Source organism: Camelus bactrianus, chromosome 3 (assembly GCF_048773025.1).
Source record: "Camelus bactrianus isolate YW-2024 breed Bactrian camel chromosome 3, ASM4877302v1, whole genome shotgun sequence".
NCBI lineage: Eukaryota > Metazoa > Chordata > Mammalia > Artiodactyla > Camelidae > Camelus > Camelus bactrianus.
The window spans coordinates 72,045,919-72,053,772 of NC_133541.1; positions in this window are offsets into that span (position 1 = coordinate 72,045,919).

Here is a 7,854-nt window from a genome sequence, read left to right on the forward strand (position 1 = left end):
TTTAATGGACCCTTATCCTTAGTATTTAAATATATTCCAGTTTAAATACTATCTATCTGAAAACACATACACACAGACTCAATCTTTGACCCCAAAGTTCCCTTTTAAATAATCCTGTCTTTCTTTCTCATAGCCAAACTTCCTGAAAGCATTGTTTCTGTGTTCTGTCTCTGTTTACTCACTTCCTACTCAATCCGCTAGAATAGCAATTTTCTGATCTCAAGACCCTTTTTAGACTCTTGAAAATTACTGAATTATTGAGAGGAGCTCAACCAGCTCTTGTTTAGGTGGTTAGCTACAAGATACTACCTATTCGAGATGCTTACGTTTTCCTTTTAGATGGGTAAATACTCTAGCCTCTTTATTATTATCTCAAGTAAACATCACAAGAGTAGAATTTATGTCCTACTGATCTCGGAATTCTGGTAACTGACTCTGAACTTGGTACTGTTTTGGGTTATTATTAACTCTGGTTATTTCCCTCTTCTCTCTAATTCTTTGTTGGTAAATGTGAAAAAATTGACAAGTATTTCAGCTGCATTTCTTTTTAGGTTTTTTTTTTTTAGGTGCTTTGCATAGATTTAAAACAAAATAGAAGAATATTTTAGGAAACAGGAGTCCAAAGCCAATTCACCCCACTCCTCATAATATATGAAACAAAACAAAAAGATCCAATTTCACACTCCCGCAAAAGTCTGTCCTGTATTTGAGAAAATTGCCCCAGGTGTCCATAATGGAATGTCTGCTTGATATTCTAATATGCTAAAAAGATGGTTTCTCAGGAGATGATAATTCTCTGGAAAGTGACTGAGGAACAGCTTTGTCAACAGCAAATTAAAGCTAAGATACAATATTATGCTAGCCAAATATAGTGGTTTTATTCCATCTTCAGGAAATGAAAGAGGTATATAAGGATGCCCAGAAATTAAGCAGGGTTTATCAGGGAAGCACACCAACTGAAAGTTAGTTTTACATGGTTTTGCTATGAGATACTCTGCCCCCTTGCCTCTGTTGAGTGGAGGGTCTGTTTGTTTGTTTTTTGTAACTATATCTCAAAGCTCTTAAAAGAATATATAAGACAAAAATGACTTGCAGTAAATTCCACTATGTGTGTGAATGGTTCTGTAGCCAGATTCTGGCATCATTTTACACTTTATATTTAGGCTATAGTTGGGTAAACTTTGGCCAGCCCTGAGACGTGTGTGTGTGGTCTTTGACAAGGAAGATGGGTGCAAGGCAGTTGGGGTGGGGCAGGTAAGGACAAAGCTGGGAAAAAGTATATCTGAATTGTCCTTGCATGTAGTATCCAGGAATCCTGGGAGACATGTAGCCATGTTGAATTTAGATGGTATAAATGGAATGGTATAAAATGGGGTGAAATGTAGCTGGTGTTAGTGTCTTGATAAATAAAAATCTGGTGTTAAATACTACCCAAGAATTTGCCTGCTTTAAAAAGTAAAATTAAAAGGATGATTTCATTCTTCATTAAGTATTCCTAGAGCAAAAAAGAAAAAACAGAATTTATTTCCTTTCTGAATCCAATGTTAAATCTGAAATATAGTCTGAGGCAAAGGCAACCAGCTTCCCTGCAACGCCTTAAGCAAGCCCTTTGTGCTTGCCAGCTTTCATTGAGTACACGGGTTGCCCTAGTGATGAATGTCCTGCTTTGTGTGGTCTCAGCATTTTTTCTGGAGAGGCTGTTTTAATGAGAAGGTGAATAGAGGGGCTTCCTTTGAAACTAGGATAAGAGGAGGGCCACTTCTGAAAATGCAAGCATAATGGTGCCATTCCTTATCACAGATCTGACAATCCGCAGAGCCAGCCTGCCTCCCAACTACCCCCACCCACCACCCTCCCCCGCCCCTCATTCTCTTCTTTTGGTTAACTACTGTTTTGGATTGGCCTCTGGTCTCAATCTCCTGGAATCTTCTTTTGAAAGTAAAGAGTAACCAACCAATCAGATCTCATTTTGTCACTCTGGCCTCATCTTCTTTCCTCCAAAAAGAAACTATTCTTGGTGTTTCAGGGAAGGACACACCCATGCTCCTTTCTCCTACCTATTTTAAAACACTACACTTTTTTTCAGATTTACCCACGCACTAAGAATTATGCTTCAGCCTGTTTGAACACCCTTTCTCCTTCAGGATCCATTATGCAGGGCAGGAGTGGGAGGAAACCATGTAATTGCTATATCTGGGGACTTGCTTAGGGCTAGCTGGGGTTGAACACACACAGTAAGCTCTTGATTATCCATGCTAGTGGAGGGAATAGTAATTCAGACCATACACATTGTTTCTGACTTTGAAATGTGTGATGTGATTTTTTTTTTTCCTTTTTGAAAGTGGTAGCAGGTGGTTTACTTAGAATAATAGTGAAATTACTTTTGTATCGCTTGTGTCTTTGGTAGGCAAAACTGTGAGAGGTCCCACTCTCCTTTCTTCCCCTGCCCTCCCTACAACCTCACCTAACACAAACTCTTACTGCCTTCATATTGCATGTTGCTTCTGGTTTTCCCCCTCTTATCAAAGTGAACTCTTTGAAAACTGGTGAAGGGATAAGCTTCACTTGAGAGATGATTAATTGAGGGAGACTACTGTCAGATATTTATATTTAAATAAGAGGCAACCTCAAAATTAAGGAAATGAAAATTAATATTTGTATAATCAATATTTTCACAAATAGGGTAAGTTCCATGAAGGTAGGTATTTATTGTTATTACTGTTTTGATGGTATTTTTTTTATTTGTTTTGTTTACTGCTGTTATCTCCAGTGTTTAGAACAGTGCCGAGTATATAAAATGCACTTAATAAATGTTTGTGGACCAAAGGAATGAAAAACCTTATAATTTTCAAAATACTTTTTTTTGTATTCCTGCTACTCTCCTAGAATACAGACATCATAGTCATTATTATTAAAATAATCGATTCTTGGCTTATACTCCGTTTTGTTTATATGTAGCCAACTGTCTAATTCCTTATAAATTCTCAATGGAATATAGAATAGTGGAAGGATTTTTTTTCATGGACTGTCTCATTGAACTTTTTCTGTTTTGTACTTCGTTGATTTGTCAGACAAAGTTTTCATCATCCTCATGGAGACAGCTTTTCTTTGGAGATAAGTGGCAAAGCAGCATGCTGCTCACGGGCCGTTTCTATCACCGGACCTAATCTGTCACAGTGTGTTTGTGTGTGATAAACCGTTCACTGCATAGAGCAATAGGAGTCTCACCCCAGCTATGCCCACTCCAGACTATTTTCTTAATAAACAGAGTTAAGCAAAAGAGTTTTCAGCTTTATGCCATGTTAGTTGACAAGAAACCAGAAAGAGAAGATCAAAATGGAGTGGGATCCCTTTTCCTTTGTAATTCTCCTAAAGGAAGACCATTTGGCAGTGGACTGTTAAGGTGGGTGGTTTCTGATTCCATCTGAGGAGGTACAACTCTGCTTGGGGTTAGAACTCTCAGAATGCTGATATTGTGTTTGGGAAGTGAGTTAATTGCTTGACTCTGGAGTCAAACCAGGGCTGAGTACCAGTTTTCCCACTGACCAGCTTTACAAGTGGAGCAATTGACTTAGGTCCTCTCAATTTGTTTCCTCGTGTTTAAAATGGTGATAACAATAGTATCTTTTTCTGGGAGAATTACATTTTTGAAAGTCTGCAGAGGGCTTAACTTCACACCTGTCATACACACACCCAATTACTGACTCTGATGGGCGCTCCTTGAGCACCTACTGTGTGGAGAACTGTGCCAGAGAACTTTGGCATGCTCTGTAATTTAATCCCAATAGCAACCCATTCTTTCCAATGAGAAAACTGAGGCTTGTAGAAGTTAAATAGCTTGCTCAGTATTATATAGTCATCAGGGTGATGGGAATTTGGATCTGTGTTTGTCTCTTCATACATCACATAACCTCCCTGGGGTTTCAGTGCCCAGTTGAATCCATTCTACAGCCATGTCTCCAGTAATAAATACTTCACATTAAGTTACTAGGGAGATAAAATGCAAGAGCATTAATCAAAGCCGAGGAGTATTTAACTCTGGGGACATCTCTCTTCCTTCATGTTCTTTAGAGGTGTGCTTGGGCTCCACCCTGGGGCTTGGCAGATCTCAGCTCACATGACACTTCCTGTGAGGAGCTTTCTCTGACCACCCAATCGAGGGTTGTTATTCAGCCATACCACAGCTGCCATGCAAGCATCGTCATGACCTAAAAACAAGTATTTGTTTTGGTCCTTGCTGGTTACTCCCACTGCACTATGAGGTCTCCGTGAGAGGGGCCTTTTCTTTGTTCATCGCTGTATCTTCAGCACATAGCAATGCTCAGAGGTGGGAGGGTGACAATAAACAATAACAATAAACTGATTGACAAATGAAGAGGTTTAATTCTTATAGGAAGGCTGTAGTCCTGTCAGGCAGGCATCGTGTAGGAGCAACCACACGGTCAGGCTTTCGGTAATAGATAAGAGGGTGCGGGGAGTGAAAGTTGCCTGAATTCTCTGCCTATAGGTCCCCTTCATGCCCTTTTGATGTCAGGAGGGAGCTGTCCTGATTCTTTTGCCAGGGAGTGAGGTCTTGAGGTACAGCCCGTGGCTAAATATGTCCTAGCTCAGCTTCTGCTTCATCCTCATTAACTCCACTTCATAGCTGGCCGTGGGGAAAGATTAATTTAGTGACCAAGCTTAATGAATAGATGCTTCTGGTCTTACATTTCATGCATCGCTCTCAGAGGCTAAGAGCTCATTGAAGTGCCAGTTTCAAGATGTCAAGGGCAAGCAGCTGGGCTTGGGGGAAGTGCAGAGATATTTCTGCTGAGCCTTTGTTCCCCAGCCCATCTTGTAATCACCAGAACTGCAGCTACAACAGGAAAAGCCTTCAACATCCATTTCCCGTGCAACCTAAAAACCACATTTCTGAATCGGATTGCCTGTGTGAGGCATTGCCACATATGTGGCCCTCCAAGCACATCAAGCAACACCTGCCTAAGATGTATGGTTGGGAAGTTTTGATTTTGTCACCATGTACACACTTTCTTGTCATTGCATGGTGTCTGATACAGAGATCCACTGTCTCTTCCCTCTGAAAAGCCTTGGCAGAGAGTTTCCATTTTGGAGGAAACTTGTTTCCGGGCAGCCATCTCCAGAGAAAATCGAGTGTGAGGTACTAGACAGTAAACAACATCACATCCCACGGGGACTGAGGTGACCTGAATAAGTTCCAGAGCGAGTCCGCGATAGCAGCATGATCATTACAGTGTGTGTGCGTGCTCATGTCTGTGTGTAATTGTAATGTATAATTAATACAGAGCTAAAATTAAACTCCGGGGCGAAAGAGACTGGCAGGCTGAAGACACCGAGGAATATTAACCTCTGAGGTGCAGCTTGTTTACAGCAAACCTAGGATCACAGTGCTCCTCGTTTCAGTGGGTGTGTGCCTGTGTTTTTGATTGCTTTTTTTTTGTTAACATTTCAGCCTTGAGGAATAAGGATTTTGCAGCTTATCCACTCCCCATCCTCTCCAGCCCCAGAAACAAACCTCTGTTTTGTTTAACCTTGTCCTTAGGCCACTTAAGTCCTTTGGTTTTTCCAGATAATTAATTTTTCTCAAGTGGGACGACTCATGAAGCAAACAGAAACAGGATATAAACATCCCTCTCTCCTGGCCACGTTCCTTTGCTCTCTCTTGGCACTGACTTTGCCGTGAGTCCACAAAGGTGTGTTACCTGAGAGGATTTCCAGCTCTTGCTCATGAGTACTGCTCATAGCACCCTTCTTGCTCCTCTGACCTTGAAGAGATGTGACCACTGATTGCTACTGTTGCCCTTGATTGTTAATGCAAGTTTGATTCTTGGGGCTTCTGTTCCTTGAATCAACTATCAAGGTAACTAAGCTTGTTTTTCTTATTTTAATTTTTCAAACCCAGATTTCACTTTTGCCTCTGCATTATGATTTGTGCTAAATGTGCATTATTGAAGTATGTAGAGAGAAGATGGTTTTCACCTCTCTTCTTCCGTAATTGATTGTCTGAAACTCACTGACAGGCTTGAACTAAACAACCATCTGGCAAGTCATAGCTTCTGAGCTCCCATTTTACTGTTGTCCACATCCAGATCCCCTATTCCTGCTCTTAGCTGGATGGTCTACTGTTTTCTGCCAAAGGTTATAGTAATACAAATTCTGTGTGTCTGTTTTCAGTCCTAGATCTTATTATTCCCTGTTTGGGCAATGACCTGATTTCTTATTAGTTTTAATAACCTCTAGCTCCTGGTTTAAAAGAATTTTTCTATTGAACCTCCTGAGCATCTTCTAACAAGATGTAGTACATTCTAGACACAGCATCCTAGCATCTTCCTCCTAGAATTCCAATGAGATGAGAGAAGGACAGAGACAGAGACTGAGAGATACACTTTGATTCAATTGACTCTCTCCTGTATCATCAGCAGCAAATATTAGCAAGTCGTTTTCAGCCTCTTCTGTCTGTGTTCTGACTTTGTCACTATGATCTTAAAAAACTCTGACCCCTAAGCTCCTCATCTGTAAATAGGAAGATAGAAGCGAAGTTTAGTCCTCACTGGGTGTTGGGTTGGCAGAGCACCCAACACAGATGAAAAGATGAAAATCTTCAGTTTATTTTCTCTTTGCTGTCCCTTCTGGAGTAGTTGCCAAAATATGCACCCTGAAATTGATCAGAGCATATATTTAACTGACTGGAAAGTCCATTTGACAAAATTGCTTTGAATTTGACTTCAAATTTGATGGTATTAAATTATTAATTTTGGAAACAGAATTCTTTACAAATTTTAATTAAAACAAAAGTTCTGAAAAGGGTCAAAGAGCTTCTTGGAGAATTTCATGTAATGGTAATAGCAAATAAAGTGCCAAAAATAATATTACAAAATGTATCATTGACTAAGTATTGTTGTTATACTTATCAGCTCACATATAAAATTTAGAAAATTAAATGATTAAAGATAGTAGGCCCAGAGTGTCTCTGTAAGCAGGTTTAAGATAAAAATCTAGTTGGAAGGAGGATCTTGAGTTCTTTTGATGTTATGTTTGCGTAGCAAGCCCACTTTTTTTTTAAACCCAGATTGCATGCTTATTGGGGATGACTTTCAAACTGTTGAAAATACCAGGCTCCTCTTAAAGCTGCATTTGTATAGCAAGCCCAGATTAATTACTTAACCAGTATTCTTACTGGGGACTTTGAGTGTATTGATAAAGACAGTGGTGGGGCTGCAATTCGTTTTTGCCACCACTTACATAAATTCTGTCCAAGATATATTTAGGGTTTCTGTTTTAAGTTGAATTTCTTTAAAATATAGTGTGAAGATTAAGACATGTGAAGAATTCAAATGTTGCCAGCTTCACTCACCACTAATTCCTAGACTTGGAATGATTTTTTTCTTTGCAGAAACAAGGTGTTTGAAAAAGTGGTTGAAAATTGCAAATGTGATATCAGAGTTATACACGTGCTGTGATTTCTTTCTTAAGATACAATATGTTTGCAGGATCTGTGATGTTTGCTCATTTTAAGTTTGGATGCTTGAGTAATTCAAGGGTTCTGTAATTCTGTAGAGTAACATTATAGGTTTTTTTTATGAAGGGCACTGTTAGCATTTCAAAGGGACAAGGAATAAGGTTAGATCTTGCATTTAGGTAGAATACCTATGTGATTTGGTTTGAGGTCACTTTGTCCCTAAAACCTTTTCATCTGGTTACCCACAGTGACTGAAACCCTAAGCTATCTCACATCTTTGGGTAAAATCACTAAAATGAAAATGTAATCTGAAAGAAGTTGCAATGTCTACATTCATTTTGCGGATTCAGATTTATAAGGCTTGTCTATATGTGACT